The 18,403-nt window shown below is 36.2% G+C and overlaps 1 protein-coding gene and 7 non-coding genes across 8 annotated transcripts in view; all 8 read left to right on the forward strand.

The window, feature by feature from the left end:
- The first annotated feature begins 217 nt into the window (after window positions 1-217).
- Window positions 218-18,403, forward strand: part of LOC150077851 (large ribosomal subunit protein uL10-like) — a 54,111-nt gene continuing 35,925 nt past the window's right edge. The window contains exon 1 of the mRNA XM_090385562.1: window positions 218-293. The gene's annotated coding sequence lies outside the window, so the exon portion shown is untranslated. The remainder of the gene's footprint in view (window positions 294-18,403) is intronic.
- On the forward strand, window positions 9,284-9,506 carry LOC150077852 (small nucleolar RNA SNORA73 family). Its single transcript, XR_016547661.1, has one exon. It is a non-coding gene; the product is annotated as a small nucleolar RNA SNORA73 family (small nucleolar RNA).
- Window positions 11,239-11,461, forward strand: LOC150077853 (small nucleolar RNA SNORA73 family). The gene has a single exon (XR_016547662.1). It is a non-coding gene; the product is annotated as a small nucleolar RNA SNORA73 family (small nucleolar RNA).
- Window positions 14,169-14,392, forward strand: LOC150077854 (small nucleolar RNA SNORA73 family). Its single transcript, XR_016547666.1, has one exon. It is a non-coding gene; the product is annotated as a small nucleolar RNA SNORA73 family (small nucleolar RNA).
- Window positions 14,745-14,968, forward strand: LOC150077855 (small nucleolar RNA SNORA73 family). The gene has a single exon (XR_016547664.1). It is a non-coding gene; the product is annotated as a small nucleolar RNA SNORA73 family (small nucleolar RNA).
- On the forward strand, window positions 15,484-15,707 carry LOC150077856 (small nucleolar RNA SNORA73 family). Its single transcript, XR_016547668.1, has one exon. It is a non-coding gene; the product is annotated as a small nucleolar RNA SNORA73 family (small nucleolar RNA).
- Window positions 16,057-16,280, forward strand: LOC150077857 (small nucleolar RNA SNORA73 family). Its single transcript, XR_016547667.1, has one exon. It is a non-coding gene; the product is annotated as a small nucleolar RNA SNORA73 family (small nucleolar RNA).
- Window positions 16,630-16,853, forward strand: LOC150077858 (small nucleolar RNA SNORA73 family). The gene has a single exon (XR_016547665.1). It is a non-coding gene; the product is annotated as a small nucleolar RNA SNORA73 family (small nucleolar RNA).

Genomic DNA, 18,403 nt, shown 5'->3' on the forward strand with positions numbered 1-18,403 from the left:
TTAAACATGACACAATAATGTGAGCTATTTTGTATATTCTGTAAATTTTCAATATATTTCAATATTATAATATTTTATTTTTTTCTCTACCCCCCTGTAAACGTTATTCATATTAATTATACTTTTATATTTGAAAACTAGATAAAGTTATCTTTTCTGATTAAATGAACATTAGAGATTACTCATTAATAATATTATCCTTTTATCCTATAGGTGGCGGTATAATAGTGTAGAAGTCGGATCGAGATTATTCTTCAAAGTTCTCATATTTTCCAAGTGGTGACGTTTGTAAGGTATGGTGCGAATATTTTTTGTAAATCTTTGTAATCATTTCTTATTGTCATATAATGACTGCGTTTATAATATAAGCAATTTCTGGGATGCATGTAAAACTTATATTTATTTATTTATGTGTGTATATTTTGAAATTATAGATATTGGCATTGTGATAGGTAAACGTGAGTGCCTTTTATTCCAAAACTAGGCCTATCGCTGTGGTATCAGAAAACGTTAAAATTAAATTTACTGACGCTGTTTTCCTTTCTGTTTTAAGTTAATTTTATGAAATTAAATTTTTAGAATACTTTATTCATAAACATTCTTAAATAATTATTTGATCATCAAAATTTCCCAGAAAAGATTATTAAAAATGTTTCAGTATATTTATTTTATACTTTTTTTTTTGTTCTTTTTTTTCTTAATAGTAATTAAAAAAAAAATTAAATGCTTTACTTTTCTCCCTCTTTAGTTTTAATGATATAAAAAGTTTATTCATTTTTATTAATTAAGCTTAAAATTTTAAAACGTGATGTACTGTAAATTAGAAGCATGAAGCTATTAATCACTGCAAAATTAATCTACAAGCATTTATTGCATGAAATATTAGCATTATACTTACGTTATAAAGTATATACATATTATTATTAGCCATATGGTGCAAGAAAGCCTGAGGCTTATGCTGCACCAGCTAAAAAAATTTTTGAGTTACCCAGAGAGAGAGAGAGAGAGAGAGAGAGAGAGAGAGAAGTAGAAGGAAATCACCAAGAAAGAGAAGAATGGTGATATCCAGCTCAGGACCCTGAGTGTGCCAAGCCCATACTCACCAGATTTGAGCCCCTGGGGTTATCTGCATTAATATTTAATTAATTCACATATGTAAATATGACATTAATAAATATAAAATTAAATTAATGAGAGAAGTAAAATAAAAATAATGAATGTAAAAAATACATGGGAATGTAATATTAGAAAAAATAATATTTTTCTTTATGTATTGCCTTCAAGCATGGCATGGCATACATGAAAATTTGCATGGCTCAGACACAGGAATTTAGGCAATTAAGCGGTGAACTTTTGATGTAGTAATTCAAACATAAAAGCAAAAATATGTAACTTCATTTTGAGTTAAAAAGTGTTCTGTGTAGATTAAAGTGACCAGATCCTTAGCATTCCAATGTGTTACATCTAGGGGGTTATTTTTCAACCCTCCTATAAACATTGTTTTAAATTTTTTATATATAAAAAATATATTCTCTTTCTTGGAGATTGCTTTCTACTTTGTTAAGGGAAAGTCTTTTCTGACAAATTTGATTGGGTATTATGATGTGGTTACAAAGGAACTGGATGCAAAAAAATAATTTTGATATAATCTATTTGGATTTCAGGAAAGCTTTTGACACTGTTGCGCATTGAAGACTATTGTACAAATTGGAGCAGAATGGTATTAAGGGTAAGTTGCTACAATGGATAAAAGGATGGTTGAGTGGGAGAAGACAGAGGGTGGTAATCAATGGATGCTGCTCTTCGTGGACTAATGTTATTAGTGGAGTCCCACAGGGTTCAGTTTTGGGTCCACTGTTGTTTTGTATATTTATCAATGGTATTGATGAAGGTATATCAGGTCTAGTGTCAAAGTTTGCAGATGATACAAAGGTTGTTGTTAATGGCAGTGTGCTACTGCAACAGGATCTAGAAAATTTGGGCAGATGGGCTGAGAAGTGGCAACTGAAGTTTAACATTGACAAATGCAAAGTACTGCATATTGGTAGAAGTAACCCCAGAGAAACGTATCAATTGTGTGGTACTACACTTAGTGTTTTTTTTTTTTTTTTTTTTTTTTGTTGTTGGTGCATCGGCTTCTGTGGCCATAATGCACCTCCCAAGGTTTTTGCACTACTCTGATCCAAGCCCGAGGTGGAATTTGAACCCGCGACCTTTAGGTTGCCAGGCAGGCACTTTAGTCACCCGGCTAGCCCGGTTGGCACTTAAAGTGGTAGAAAATTAAGACCTGGGAGTAATTGTGCAGTCAGATATGAAGTTTTCTGAGCAATGCAGACAGGCTGCCAGGGCGGGTCATGGGGTTTTGTCAATGATATACAGGAATTTTGCTAGCAGGGAAAAGGAAGTGATTGTCCCTCTGTATAAGGCAGTGGTCAGGCCATGCCTTGAGTACTGTGCACAGGTCTGGAGGCCTCATTTTAGGAAGGATGTAGATTTGCTTGAGCATGTACAGAGAAGGGCAACAAGATTGGTTAGGGGAATGAAGGGATCCTCTTACCAAGAGAGGCCTAAGTTCTACAAATTGCAGCGGCTGGAGACTTAGACACCTGCGAGGTGATCTGATTAAGGTGTATAAGGTCTTGAATCGATTGAGCATGCTGAATTCTGATGGGATCCTTCCACTTGTTCAGATTACGAACCTAAGGGGGCATAAATTGAAATTGAGGAAAGACAGATGTAGAATAGGTGTGTGGAAGTTTGCCTTTAGCCAGTGGGTGATTGATTGCTGGAACAGACTTCCATCTGGTGTTGTGGAAGTTGATTGCTTAAATAAATTTTAGGCTGAGGGATGGGTGAAACGAGAAGGATTTTTTTTTTTTTTTTAGCTGATGCTGTATAAGCTTGCTTTCTTGCATTGTGTGTCTCAGCTAATGCTATAAGTCTCAGGCTTCTTTGCATCGTATGGCTAATAATAATAATAGTCACATACAAAATACATTGATTCCTTTTAACTAAACTTATAAAATAAAAAATCAAACTTCTTAAAAACAAAAAATAGTGCACACATATATATTCATTTTTTTTTTTTTTTTTTTTTCACAGAAAGGCTGAAATTCAGTATATGGTACCCCTCGTGTACATAACGAACAGAAGGTTGTATGTGATATGAACTGAGAAAAATAATTGTAATTAGAAGAGAAAAAAACTTATTAAAGGGGTCATGTTTTTAATCAATTTTCATTTTTGCTTGGTGCCTCTGTAGCCAGGTGGGCAGGAGCAGCAGTGCGTAGTACATGCTTCTTGATTAGACCGGGGTTCGAGCCCGTGAGCCATGAAATATGGAGGATGTGGAAAGGTCAGGGAATGACCACCGCATATCCCCAGAGCAATATGGCCTTAGTTGCTAATGCTCCTAAATAATAACAATCATTTTTGCTTAGTGAAAAAAGGTTATGATTTTTCTGTGAAATAATAATACTTCTTTTAACAATAAAAACAAGAGAAATTAAATGATATAATTAAATGTATTTTTCCATTGAGTGTATTTTGCTTAATAATTCTTCATTATTTGCTATTTCTTCATAAGAATTAGCAAAATTGCATTTAACAACTTGTAGTATTGCTTTCTGCGTTTCTACGGTAAGCTGTGTTTTTGTTGGCATCCAAGCTTTTTTACTATCGAAAAAACTCTCCGTTGTACCATTGGTTCCTGACAATCATAATGCTAATTATTTGCATTATGTTTGCCATTAAGTATGGAGGCTACATGTCCAATCCAGGACAGTTTGCAATGCAGGGCAAATAACTGAAATCCGAGACTGTTCCGTATAATCCTTGATGCCTGATCAAGGATTATGCAGGAACTTTTATCTTATTAAGCTTTATCTGCCGATCCACAATATGAATGTGTGCCATCACAGGACAATTCAGTTTATAGAAAATGAACAGCAAAAAAAAAACAAACTTAATTTAAAAAGCAGATCATATGTGAATAGTTACTATTTAGAAGGTACTAAAAGCAGCAATGGAAAATTGCCAACCAGTGACGCAGTCAGATTAAGTAAATTTTGTAAGGCTGTCAGGGCATACATTAACTGCTGGGTTAAAACTAAAATTAGGTGAGAAAAGTGTAGTACATTACTCCAGATCTTGTACAGTATTTTTCTAGTGTTTTTCACTGTGGGCAAAATGAAGCAAGGAAGCAGTGCTAATACAGCATCAGCAAGGAGAAAAACATCAGTCGCCTATTTCTTCAAGTAATTTTTTCAAAGTTATTCAGACTACTCTAACGTCAACACTAGGCAGAAGTTTATATAAACAAGCCCTCTGCTCGAATACAGATTTATCTACATTGTCTCCATCCTTTTCCAATTTGTGCATCTTTGAAATAATAAATGGTTAATTTTTAGTATACAGTACTATCTCCAACTGATCGTTCCAAAGCATGATGTGAATCACCAATTGACAAGCATAGTGTCTCCTATGGGTTGCTTTCCTTGCAGTGATTGGGAGTTTGACTAGCTTGCTTTTGGAAAATACTTATCCAATTTAAAACAGTAGCCAAGGGAGGAAAGTCTAGTAATCCAGCAGCAAAGGTGGGGGGGTTTGGAGGTGAATTTCTGTAGATTGTAATTTTTGGAAAATAAGTGTGAAAGGAGCTTATTTTAGAAAGAAGTCTAAGGAATAAATGAGGAAAAAAGGTTACTTTAGTGAGTTTGAAGTTGGAACATTAAAAAGATTCAGGGTCAAGATTCAGAAACAGTAACCCCTTCCAGACTGCTAGCGATACGGCCGTGCTTGACGGGTGCTGACTCTGCCCAGTGTCACGTGATCTCCTTAACAGACGGAAACAGCTGGCATAGGTGACACGCACTGTGTGCCAGCCGTGTCACCTGTGCCATATACCTACCGGCACTGGAAACACGAGGCACGCTGAGGTTCGGCCTCGGGTTTTTCTGGGTTACGAAGCCAAAAAAATTAAAAAAAAAAAAGGTTATTCGTATTTTTCTCGGCTGAATAATTTCAGTGGCTGGACCCCCCACAGAGACTGGGGGGGGGTAGCCCCCAGGAAAAAAAATCAAAAAAAATAATAAATTAATTTTTTTTAAAAATAAAGTAACTTAACTCTGTGACTGTATGATTACGATTGCATAATCACATTTTGGTCAGTTCTTGATTTGTGTGGGTGCCTGTTGCTTGCTGCTGTGAAATCTCCTTTGTCACAGGTATTTTTCACAGGAAACAGGGCAAACACTAACAAAATCAGGGAAACATGGAGTGCCATTAAACGGCAACTCTCATCAAGCAAAGTCAATGATCAGTTCGACTCCTACCTCGGAGAGTATATGTGGCGAAGGAAACATTCCAGCAGTAGCGATTTAACTAGGGAATTTTTTTAAAAAGCTGTGAGCTTAGTTTATGAACGAGGACACCCGTCCGATCAGGTTAGTGGTTTTTCTTTGTCTCAGTTCAATCTGGTTGTTTTTCATAGAAATAGCATAAAAAACGTACATTTCTGTTTTGTAAAATTTCCCCTAAAATTACCTTTTCTTTTTCTTCTTTCTCATGGTTGATGCTCGTAAAATAGCATAGAAAAATGTCCTTTTATGTTTTTCATAGAATAGCATAAAAAAACGTGCATTTTTGTATGTTTCGTAAAATTTCCCCTAAAATTACGTTTCATTTTCCTTCTCTTCATTCTCATTGTTAATGCTCGTAAAATAGCATAGAAAAACTTGCATTTCTGTTTTTTTTTTTTTTTCCTCCAAATGTTAATTTGCTGTTCCTTTTCGTTCATTCTATTCACCCTTAAATTCCCCCCCCCCCAGCTCCAATTGGGGGGGGGGCAACAGGGATTGGGGGGCAGTCCCACCAAAAATTTAGAAAAAGAAAACATTTCTGTGTTCACTCGCATCAGAAATTATCGTTATTGCTCGCGAAATGGTCTAGTTACGTATGGGCGAGAAGAATCAATGGTTGCATTTCATGTAAATTTTTGTTTCTTGGTTTTTTAAAAATTGCCTTTCCTTTTTCTTCATTTCAGCTACGCTTTTGTGATGTCTCATGACATACTGCGATCCACGAATATTTTTCCTTTTCAGCTTTTGTTTGTTTTATTTTTAAAAATTGTTGATATGCTGTTCCTTTTCTTTCGCGAAATTTCCTTTTAAATTACCTACTCCCCTGTGCCAAGTGCCATCTGTGTGTCACTTGACATCCACCTGGCGAGGAGAGGAGGGGGAACGCAGTGAGTGGGCGGAGTTTTAGAAATCAATTAAGTTATCTTTGCCCCACTGGGTGCTTCCGTAGCCAGGTGGAAAGGAGCAGCAGCGCATAGCACAGGCTTCTTGATTAGACCTGGGTTCGAGCCAGTCACCACTAAATACGGAGGATGTGGCAAGGTCAGGGAATGACCACTGCATATCCCGGAGCAATATGGCCTTAGTTGCTAATGCTCCTAAAAAACCAAATAACATTTGCTCCACTGGAGAATCAGCATTTAAGGAATTGATATTCAATAATTCGAAGCTGTTTGTGTAGGCCAAGGTTTCTCAAACTGGAAGTTGAAATCCAGTGCTGTCCAGCAAAATTGTGGATAGGTTTTTTTGGTTAATGAAGGTCATGAATATACAAGAGGGAAAAGAGTGGGAGAAAGAACTGAACTTTTGGGTACACCAGCATTAGTGAAGAAGTTAGAAGACAGTGCAATCTACCATTACCTGCAGTGGGTCAGCGAAAACTGACTATCCAATTACAAAAAACAGTTGGCAAACCATAAGATGGAAACTTAATTAGAAGACCTTTATGCCAAACATGATCAAAAGCCTTTGAAATCTCAAGAGTAACTGCTTGAGTTTCACCAAACTTTGCCATTGAATTTGTCCATAGTTGGGTAACATAACCCCAGGGGCTCACATCTGGCACACCCCAGGGTCTTGAGCTGGATATCATCATTCTTCTCTTTCTTGGTGATTCCCTTCTACTTCTCTCTCTCTCAGGATTATTTTTTTTTTGCTCCTCCAGCAAAAGCCTCGGGCTTCCTTGCACCATATAGCTAATGATAATAATAAGCCAGAATATCACCAGTGGATCAACGCTGACTGAATGCATACAGGTGATCATTGATCAGCCTTCTAGACAGGAAGGTTTCTAGATAGTTTGAGTTGGCAGTTAATTCTCTCTCTCTCTTTCTTGCTTGTGCACTATGGCCACACATACTGATACACCTAATAAATCCCCAAACAATCTCTCTCTCTTGCCTTAGAAAGAGTAGAAATGCAATGGGACAATAATTGGATGAGAGGGATTTGTCACCCTTTTTAGGAATTGGCTGGATATGAGCAAATTTCTGGGCAGAAGGGGAAACACTTGAATAAGAAAGTAAAAAAGGCAACACAGAATTCGAGTAAGCTCAGGAGCTGAGGTTTTGAGAAAAAGTGGAGAAATACCATCAGGCCTGCAGCTTTCTTAGTATCAGTATTGCTCAAAATCCTTCTGACATCCTTTTGAGGGAAGACCAAAGGAGGCATTGAATGCATGACACTGGGAATTGTAGGAGGTGGTTTACCAACATCATCAATACATGAGTTAGAAGAAAAGTCAGATGCTAGCAGGTCAGCTATATCTTTGGCTTAAGTGGTAATAGAACCATCTGGTTTTGATGGAGGCGGGAATATAGATGAGCAAAAGTTGAGGCCAATAGGCTTTGGCAAGAGACCAGAATGCTTGACCACCATTTGGACAAGAAACAAGTTTTCTACTCTTAGCCCGTTCTAAATCTAGTTTGGACTGATTAATAACTGCTTTACAATTGTTACGAGCTTTGGTGTAGGCAGAAAATGAAACTGGAAGTTTGGATACAAGCCAGTTGTGATATGCAACATTCTATCTTGAACAGTCTTGGCACATTTATTGGAAAATCAAGGGTGAGATTTTAAAGTGGAGTGTGGAATGAAGGATTTCATCCCTACAAGAATAATTTCACTGACACAAGCTGAGCAGATGTTGACATCAGATTTGAAACAGTAATTCGACCAAGGAAAAGAAGAATAGAAATGTAGCGGAACATCCCACTGTGCATTCTTGTAATGCCAAACAATACAAAGTTGGAAATGGCCAGTGGAGAAGAGACCATAGAGTTGTGGTCTGAGGTACCTAGAGGATCACTCACCTTGACCGTGTACTTAGAATGGTTGTTTATGATAAAATATCAAGCATGTTGACTGTGAGTTAGGATATTCTGGTAGGTAAATGAACAATCTGTGGTCATTAGTAATTGCAAAAGCCCCAGCATCTCAACCAGCAGGGTTTGTTTGTCTAGAAAATGGAAATTTGTTTGTCTAGAAAATGGAAATCACCAAGGAAAATTACCTCATTGTTATGTTGGACTAGAGAAAGGCAGAGTTCCAAGCCAACTATCATCACCTGTATTGTATGGCCAGAGAGAAAATTGGACAGCCAGTTACAAAAACCATAAGATGGAAGCTTATTAAGACCTTTATGCCAAACACAATTAAAAGCCTTTGAAATGTCAAGAGCAACTGCTTGAGTTTCACCAAACCTTTTCCATTGAAGGTAACATAAGCAAGTATATCACCATAGGATCAGCCTTGGAATCATTGGTAATCACTAATAAGATGCAAGGCTTGAGTAGCCAGTTAATGGATTTCTCCATTACTTTAGAAAGAGTAGAAGTGCAATGGGAACAGTATTGGATGGAAGGAAGTTCCTGAAAAGAGTGATCCTCCCTTTTTAGGAACTGGCTGGATTTATGCAAATTTCCATGCAGAAGGAAAAACAGCAGTGCAGTAAGAAGCCATAAAAAGGTGACATAGAACAGGATTCAGCTCAGCACAGCTTTTGAGAACAAGTGGAGAAATACCATGAGGACCTGGCACTTTCTTCTCATCAAGACTTCAAAATTTTTCTGACTTTTTTTTTATGAGAAACCAGGAATGGTAGGAAGTGGTTTACAATGATCAGTACCAGAGTTAGAAGAAAAGTAGGATGCTAACAAGTCTGCTTTATCTTTAGCTGATGTGGCAATAGAGCCATCAGGTTTTAACCAAGGTGGGTGTAGTGACTGGCAAAAGTTAAGAAGTGGTATGTTTTTTCAAGAATGAATTTTTTTTTTTTTTTTTTAGGGCAGAAATGGTTTTTCTCTGAGAAATAGTATGCAGTACTTAGAATATGTGATATTCATTTCTAATGCATTTATGATCTTCTGTTTTACTGACTTGTTAAATTTATAATTTGATTTATTTTAGCATGTTTCTAATTTTACCCAACATTGACATTTGCTGGGCTGAGATTGTTCTTGGCTTTCCAATGTCTGAGTGGTGCTGAAGCTGCTTGAGTTGTGTGCAGTTTATTTCTAGCCACAGTGTTGGACATCAAACATGTCTCCAGTCATTTGACTGATGCTGGCAGAAACTTTGTATATTCCATTAGCTTTTCAGAGCCACTTGTGGCAATGACTGAGAAGAAAAACCATACAGAGTACATAATTCTCTTCTCTTTGTACATTTGAATAATTTTTCAATATATATATATTTTTTTCCTTAATTTTGGGATAGTTTTGTTTTAACTACTTTTAGACAGTTTTTAAATTCTGTACAGTGGGACCAACTGATGTTTCCAACTGCAAATTCTAAGTGGGAAGCATTCAAGGAATTAATTGTGGAAGCTATTGGGCTTTTCGTACCAATTAGAAATATTGTTCATGGTTTAGGCCTAAATGGATGTCAGATGAACTAATGACTCGTGGCAGAGAAGAAAAATGCATGGGATGCATATAAATTATCAGGCGACATAGAAGCCTATAGCAGATATAAGCTAGTCTAATGAAGTCATAAAGAAGATTAGGCAAGCGAAGGTAGATTACGAGAAATCTTTGGCAAAGGCTGCAGAGAAAAACAGCAAGGACTTCTTTACTTATATAAACTCTAAAAGGAAGGGGATGAAGTTTATCAAACTGTAACAGGATGCTTAATGATTTTGTAATAACTGAGAGCTAAGTGGAGGAGAAATTATTGAAGTTAAACATAAGAAAGGCAGCAAAGGAATTAAGCAAACCTGTAGCCATAATTATGAGAGCATCCTTGGACTCAGGGGAAGTCCCCATGGACTGGAGATGTGCAAATGTATCCCCAATTCACAAAGTCGTATCTAAGCGTGGCACGAGTAATTAGTTATAACTTCTGTTCCGGGTAAAATATAATGGATTCGCTGATTAAAGATGCATTGCAGGATCATCTAGACAAGACTGCAGAAATAATTCAGGCACTGCATGGGTTTGTTTAGGGAAAGTCTTGTCTGACAAATTTGACTGGATACTATGATGTGGTTACAAAGGAACTAGATGAAAAAAATAATTTTGATATATACTTGGATTTCAGGAAACCTTTTGACACTGTTGTGCATGTAAGATTACTGTACAAATTGGAGCAGTATGGTATTAAGGGTAAGTTGCTACAATGAATAAAAGGGTGGTTGAGTGAGAGAAGACAGTGGTAATCAATGGATGCTGCTCTTCGTGGATTAATGTTATTAGTGGAGTCCCACAGGGTTCAGTGTTGGGTCCACTGTTTTGTATATTTATCAATGATATTGATGAGGGTACATCAGTCTTAGTGTCAAAGTTTGCAGATGATACAAAGGTTGGCAGGGTTGTTAATGGCAGTGTGATACTGCAACAGGATCTAGAAAATTTGGGCAGATGGGCTGAGAAGTGGCAATTGAAGTTTAACATTGACAAATGCAAAGTACTGCATATGGGTAGAAGTAACCCCAGAGGAACATACCAACTGCATATGGGTAGAAGTAACCCCAGAGGAAATTTGCCTTTAGCCAGTGGGTGATTGTTTGCTTGAGCAAAATTCCATCTTTCAATGTGGAATTCGACAGCTTGAAATGAATGGATGTGTAAAACGGGAAGGTTTTTGTTCCTTTTTTTTTTTTTTTTTTTTTTTGGCTGATGCTATATAACCTTGCTTTCTTGCATCATATGTCTCTACTTATGCTAAGTCTTGTGTTCCTAAATTTTAACAATAAACAATTAGAAAATTTACATGCTTTTATGTTAAGTCTTTTTTATTGCATAAGGTGAAAATTTATTTGTTTATTAGATTATAATTCTTGAAGGATGTTTAAGCTAATCCAAATTTACCTTGATTAATTTGACACTTAAACTGTTCTTAATTTTTTAGAAAGTGCAGAACATACCTGAAGGATTTTTGTCCAACACTGATATTGGTTTGGCTGAGATTGTTCTTGGCTTTCCAATGTCTGAGTGGTGCTGAAGCTGCTTGAGTTGTGTGCAGTTTATTTCTAGTCACAGTGTTGGATATCAAACATGTCTCCAGTTGTTAGACTGATGCTGGCAGAAACTTTGTATATTCCATTAGCTTTTCAGAGCCACTTGTGGCAATGACTGAGAAGAAAAACCATACAAAGTACATAATTCTTTTCTTTTTGTAAATTTGAATAATTTTTCAAATTTATTGTTTTTATTTTTTTCATTTCCTTTAAAATTTGGAATAGTTCTTTCTGTCTTGCTGCTTTTACACTGGTGTGCAAGGACCAACACTGTTTCTAAAGGTTACAACCACAAATTCAAACGTGGCTGTGGCTGTTCAGTAGAAAGCTGGTGCACATACAAAAATTTGAATCGTGTTGAGACGGCTCACATAAACAGATAAAAGCAGCAGTTTAGCAGTTATGTGCAAATTACCGAATGGTGAGCACGATCGTTACAGACGTTCGATTGGTTTCATAGAGTGCTACAGAAAACGTAATTGCCAGTGTACAACATCTGATGATTACCCATGGTCGAATAATTCTGAAGGTCGAAGAGTGTGGCTACAGAGTTCGATATTGCCATAGCATTGTCTCACGTGCTTGGTCGGCCTTCAGAACAACAGGTACAGCTGTTCAAAGGCCTAGTGGTTGTTGTCCATGAAAAACAACGTCCATTGTCGACTGCTACATACTGCTACAGGCCAAGAGGGACCAACACCATACAGCAGGATCCATTGCAAACCAGCTGCACAGGATATAACGGTTTACTGTGGCCAGGTGACTCCACAACGGTCGACTGTTTGTCCGACGGCCAGTATGCTGTGTCCCTTTAACACCTGCACCTCCGGAGCCAGGTGGGCAGGAGCAGCAGTGCGTAGCACACGCTTCTTGATTAGATGGGGTTCGAGCCCATGCCCACCAAATACGGAGGATGCGGAAAGGTCAGGGAATGATCACCGCATATCCCCGGAGCAATATGGCCTTAGTTGCTAATGCTCCTAAAAACCAAATAACAAACAAACAAACAAACCCTTTAACACCTACCCATTGGAGACACTACCCATCGAACACAAGGACTGGACAGCAGCACAATGGGGTATTTATTTATTTGTTATTTGGTTTTTTTTTTTAAGGAGCATTAGCAACTAGGGCCATATTGCTCCGGGGATATGCGGTGGTTATTCCCTGACCTTTCCGCTTCCTCCATATTTGGTGGTCACGGGCTCGAACCCTGGTCGGCAGTACTGTAACTGGTGCGCGCTACTGTACTGAAGTAATCATTCCCCGTGTGCATCTGTTGCGAGGTGCCATTGGCCCCGAGTTCGTGTTTATGGATGATAACACCACACCCCATCGCACTGCAGCTGTTGATATGCTTTTGGAAAGTGAGGACATTGTTCGTATGGATTGGCCTGCCTGTTCCACCAATCCCATTGAACTTATATGGGACGCTCTGGGGACATGCCTGGCGGCACATCCACACCCACCAGAAAATGTTCACCTGCTGAAGATGGCGCCGACAGAGGAATGGATGATGTTACTGTAAGAACTTATCAACAACATTGTTCTAAGTATGGACAGGCGGTGCAAAGCCTGCATTGACATTAGGAGGTGGCCATATCTCCTACTGAGGACCACCTCTTCTCTTTGTTCCATCTTTGGCAGTGATGCATCTGTATCATGGCAGCCAGTGCTGTGTTGCCATTTTTGAATAAAGTCCCTCTCTACCATTTTGTTTCTACTGCTGTGTCAGTGTTGTTTCCTTCGTTTCAGTACCTCACGAGGTTCCTTTGGTATGCTATTCCCATATCCAGGCCACTCCTATGAGAAGCTACAGTTGAATCCTGACTGCTCCTTAATTACTAAAATGGAGGATTACTACACTGGTTTTGCAAACCAGTGTAGTAATCCTCCATTTTAGTAATTTGAGATTAATTGTAATAATTTTAGTAATTACTAAATTTTAGGAGCAGCTTGCATTACTATATTTTATAAGTGGCCAAAAACCATAACTTAGTAAGTAAATGATCTGTCTTGTGTTCCTAAATTTTAAGAATAAATAGAAAACCTACATGCTTTTATGTTAAGAATTGTTTATTGCATAAGGTGAAAAGTTTTGTTTATTGTTAAGATTATAATCCTTGAAGGATTTTTAATCTAATCCAAATTTATCTTCATTAATTTGACATTTGAACTATTCATAATTTTTTTTTTTTTTTTTTTTTTTTTTGAGAAAGTGCAGAACATACCTGAAGGATTTTTGTCCAACATTGATATTGATTTGGCCGAGTATGTTCTTGGCTTGCCAATGTTCTGAGTGGTGCTGAAGCTGCTTGAGTTGTGTGCAGTTTATTTCTAGTCAGTGTTGGATATCAAACGTGTCTCCAGTTGCCAGACTGATGCTGGTAGAAACTTTGCATATTCCATTAGCTTTTCAGAGCCACTTGTAGCTATAACTGCAAAGAAAAACCATACAAAGTACATAATTATTTCCTTTTGTACATTTAAATTTTTCAAATTTATTTTTTTTTGTTTCCTTTAAAATTTGGAATAGTTCTTTGTCTTACTGCTTTTAGTAATCCAGCTTGCATTACTAAATTTTGTAAGTAGCCAAAAAACTAGCATACATTTTTAGTAGTTCTTTAGGAACACAAGATCTGTCTTGTGTTCCTAAATTTTAAGAATAAATAACTAGAAAACTACATAAATAATTAGAAAACCTGAATTTTTTATTACATAAGGTGAAAAGTTATTTTTTATTAGATTATAATCCTTGAAGGATGTTTAAGCTAATCCAAATTTACCTTGATTAATTTCTAACTATTCTTAATTTTTTTACAAAGTGCAGAACTTACCTGAAGGATTTTTGTCCAACATTTGATATTGGTTTGGCTGAGATTGTTCTTGGCTTTCCAATGTCTGATTGGCGCTGAAGCTGCTTGAGTTGTGTGCAGTTTATTTCTAGCCATGGTGTTGGACATCAAACATGTCTCCAGTCATTTGACTGATGCTGGCAGAAACTTTGTATATTCCATTAGCTTTTCAGAGCCACTTAAGTCAGTGACTGAGAAGAAAAACCATGCAAAGTACATAATTTTCTTTTTGTTTCCTTTAAAATTTGGAATAGTTCTTTGTCTTACTGCTTTTAGTAATCCAGCTTGCATTACTAAATTTTGTAAGTAGCCAAAAAACTAGCATACATTTTTAGTAGTTCTTTAGGAACACAAGATCTGTCTTGTGTTCCTAAATTTTAAGAATAAATAACTAGAAAACTACATAAATAATTAGAAAACCTGAATTTTTTATTACATAAGGTGAAAAGTTATTTTTTATTAGATTATAATCCTTGAAGGATGTTTAAGCTAATCCAAATTTACCTTGATTAATTTGACACTAACTATTCTTAATTTTTTACAAAGTGCAGAACTTACCTGAAGGATTTTTGTCCAACATTTGATATTGGTTTGGCTGAGATTGTTCTGGGCTTTCCAATGTCTGATTGGTGCTGAAGCTGCTTGAGTTGTGTGCAGTTTATTTCTAGCCATGGTGTTGGACATCAAACATGTCTCCAGTCATTTGACTGATGCTGGCAGAAACTTTGTATATTCCATTAGCTTTTCAGAGCCACTTATGGCAGTGACTGAGAAGAAAAACCATACAAAGTACATAATTATTTTCTTTTTGTTTCCTTTAAAATTTGGAATAGTTCTTTGTCTTGCTGCTTTTAGTAATCCAGCTTGCATTACTAAATTTTGTAAGTAGCCAAAAAACTAGCATAAATTTTTAGTAGGTCTTTCTTGTAGATCTGTCTTTAGGAACACCTAAATTTTAAGAATAAATAACTAGAAAACTACATAAATAATTAGAAAACCTGAATTTTTTATTACCTAAGGTGAAAAGTTATTTTTTTATTAGATTATAATGCTTGAAGGATGTTTAAGCTAATCCAAATTTACCTTGATTAATTTGACACTTGAGCTATTCTTAATTTTTTAGAAAGTGCAGGCTAGCCGGGTTTGGTAAAGTGCTTGCCTGGCAACCCAATGGTCGGGGGTTCGAATCCTGCCTCAGGCTTGGATCAGAGTAGTGCAAAAACCGTGGGAGGTGCATTATGGCCAAAGAAGCCGATGCACCAACAACTAACAAAAAAAAAAAAAGTGCAGAACATGCCTGAAGGATTTTTGTCCAACATTTGATATTGGTTTGGCTGAGATTGTTCTTGGCTTTCCAATGTTTGAGTGGTGCTGAAGCTGCTTGAGTTGTGTGCAGTTTATTTCTAGCCATGGTGTTGGACATCAAACATGTCTCCAGTCATTTGACTGATGCTGGCAGAAACTTTGTATATTCCATTAGCTTTTCAGAGCCACTTAAGTCAGTGACTGAGAAGAAAAACCATACAAAGTACATAATTTTCTTTTTGTTTCCTTTAAAATTTGGAATAGTTCTTTGTCTTACTGCTTTTAGTAATCCAGCTTGCATTACTAAATTTTGTAAGTAGCCAAAAAACTAGCATACATTTTTAGTAGTTCTTTAGGAACACAAGATCTGTCTTGTGTTCCTAAATTTTAAGAATAAATAACTAGAAAACTACATAAATAATTAGAAAACCTGAATTTTTTATTACATAAGGTGAAAAGTTATTTTTTATTAGATTATAATCCTTGAAGGATGTTTAAGCTAATCCAAATTTACCTTGATTAATTTCTAACTATTCTTAATTTTTTTACAAAGTGCAGAACTTACCTGAAGGATTTTTGTCCAACATTTGATATTGGTTTGGCTGAGATTGTTCTTGGCTTTCCAATGTCTGATTGGCGCTGAAGCTGCTTGAGTTGTGTGCAGTTTATTTCTAGCCATGGTGTTGGACATCAAACATGTCTCCAGTCATTTGACTGATGCTGGCAGAAACTTTGTATATTCCATTAGCTTTTCAGAGCCACTTAAGTCAGTGACTGAGAAGAAAAACCATGCAAAGTACATAATTTTCTTTTTGTTTCCTTTAAAATTTGGAATAGTTCTTTGTCTTACTGCTTTTAGTAATCCAGCTTGCATTACTAAATTTTGTAAGTAGCCAAAAAACTAGCATACATTTTTAGTAGTTCTTTAGGAACACAAGATCTGTCTTGTGTTCCTAAATTTTAAGAATAAATAACTAGAAAACTACATAAATAATTAGAAAACCTGAATTTTTTATTACATAAGGTGAAAAGTTATTTTTTATTAGATTATAATCCTTGAAGGATGTTTAAGCTAATCCAAATTTACCTTGATTAATTTCTAACTATTCTTAATTTTTTTACAAAGTGCAGAACTTACCTGAAGGATTTTTGTCCAACATTTGATATTGGTTTGGCTGAGATTGTTCTTGGCTTTCCAATGTCTGATTGGTGCTGAAGCTGCTTGAGTTGTGTGCAGTTTATTTCTAGCCACGGTGTTGGACATCAAACATGTCTCCAGTCATTTGACTGATGCTGGCAGAAACTTTGTATATTCCATTAGCTTTTCAGAGCCACTTATGGCAGTGACTGAGAAGAAAAACCATATAAAGTACATAATTCTTTTCTTTTTGTACATTTGAATAATCTTTCAAATTTATTTTTGTTTCCTTAATTTTGGAATACTTTTCTGTCTTACTGCTTTTAGTGATCCAACTTTGCGTCAATCCTACAGAAGGTCCTGAATCCTACCATAGAAGCAGTATCAAATAAGTCCAAATTGGTATATTTTAGTAATTTTGCAAGTAATTGCAATAATTTAGTGATTACTAAATTTTAGGAGCAGAGCAGCTTGCATTACTAAATTTTATAAGTAGCCAAAAAAAAAAAAGCATAACTTTTTAGTTGGTAAATGATTTTCCTACTAAAGTCTTCTGTTCCTAAATTTTAAGAATAAATAATTAGTTAATCTACATGCTTTCATGTTAAGAATTTATTGCATTAGGTGAAAAGTTATTTGTTTATTAGATTATAATCCTTGAAGGATGTTTAAACTAATCCAAATTTACCTTGATTAATTTGACAAGAATTACAGGCAGCTCCCGACTTTACGAGTTAACTAGTTCCTAGCGTGTGCCCGTAAAGCGGGAATATTTTCCCCATAGACGTAATGTTAAAACGGGTTACGTTCTTAACAATGAACTTTGATCATAGTAATGTTAAATAAAGGTTTATGCTTAAACACTGATTTATTTATTCAAAGAAATGAAAACATATCCTTTAAAATCAAGCAAATTATAATAATAAATCAATTATTTATGTAATACGAATGTTAAAGAATGTTTATTCTTCATCATCATTGACTAAATGCACACATGTTGATGGTTCTTCACTTATTGTTGGCTCGGCTCATTTGTTTGTTGCAAGGTGGAGTCTTCTTCGGAAATGCTTTGTGGATCGTTTGTTTCCAAGACGGTCTTCTCTTTTCTTTATAAATTTCACGATAGCATGCATAAGCATTTTTTAAATCTGTAGCAATTTTTCTAGTGTGCTCAAAATTTCAGTCTTGTGACCTGAAAATCTCAATTGCTTTGTCTGTGTTGAAAAGCTTCTTGAAGCCACTGAGTGAAGGAATGAACGGGAGTTTCAGCTGTTAAACCTTCCTCAGCTTCTTCACATTTTGCCATTTCAAGGTCTTCATTTGTTAGCTCTTCATTGTGCGTTTGTAGCAGATCAACGACATCAGTTGTAGAAACCTCAAGCTACAATTGGTTAGCAATATTAATGACCGCTGCTGTTTCATTTTGTATGATGTCTGCTGGTGTTCTTGAAATCCTTAAATTATCAATAAACTGAGGACACAGTTTATTCCAAATGCCCTTCATGGTCTCCTGTAATTTTGTCCCACAGTTGTTTTATTTTGATTGCATCTAAATGGAATTATTTAAGATTTGGACTTTACTCCTCTCTACCTGAACAAATAAATGCACTCACAGTAATGTATCTTATAGCTGTGCTTGTAGTTTGAAATGCCATATTTATGACTGTTTATTGCAATTAATGTTCATATTTTCAGTTCTGTCGATACTTAATCTTTGAAAAAAAAGGACCCTGTAAAGTAGGAACTGCCTGCATTCTTAATTTTTTAGAAAGTGCAGCACATACCTGAA

Source organism: Mastigoproctus giganteus, chromosome 11 (genome assembly GCF_048544385.1).
Source record: "Mastigoproctus giganteus isolate SK-2022 chromosome 11, ASM4854438v1, whole genome shotgun sequence".
Taxonomy (NCBI): Eukaryota; Metazoa; Arthropoda; class Arachnida; order Uropygi; family Thelyphonidae; genus Mastigoproctus; species Mastigoproctus giganteus.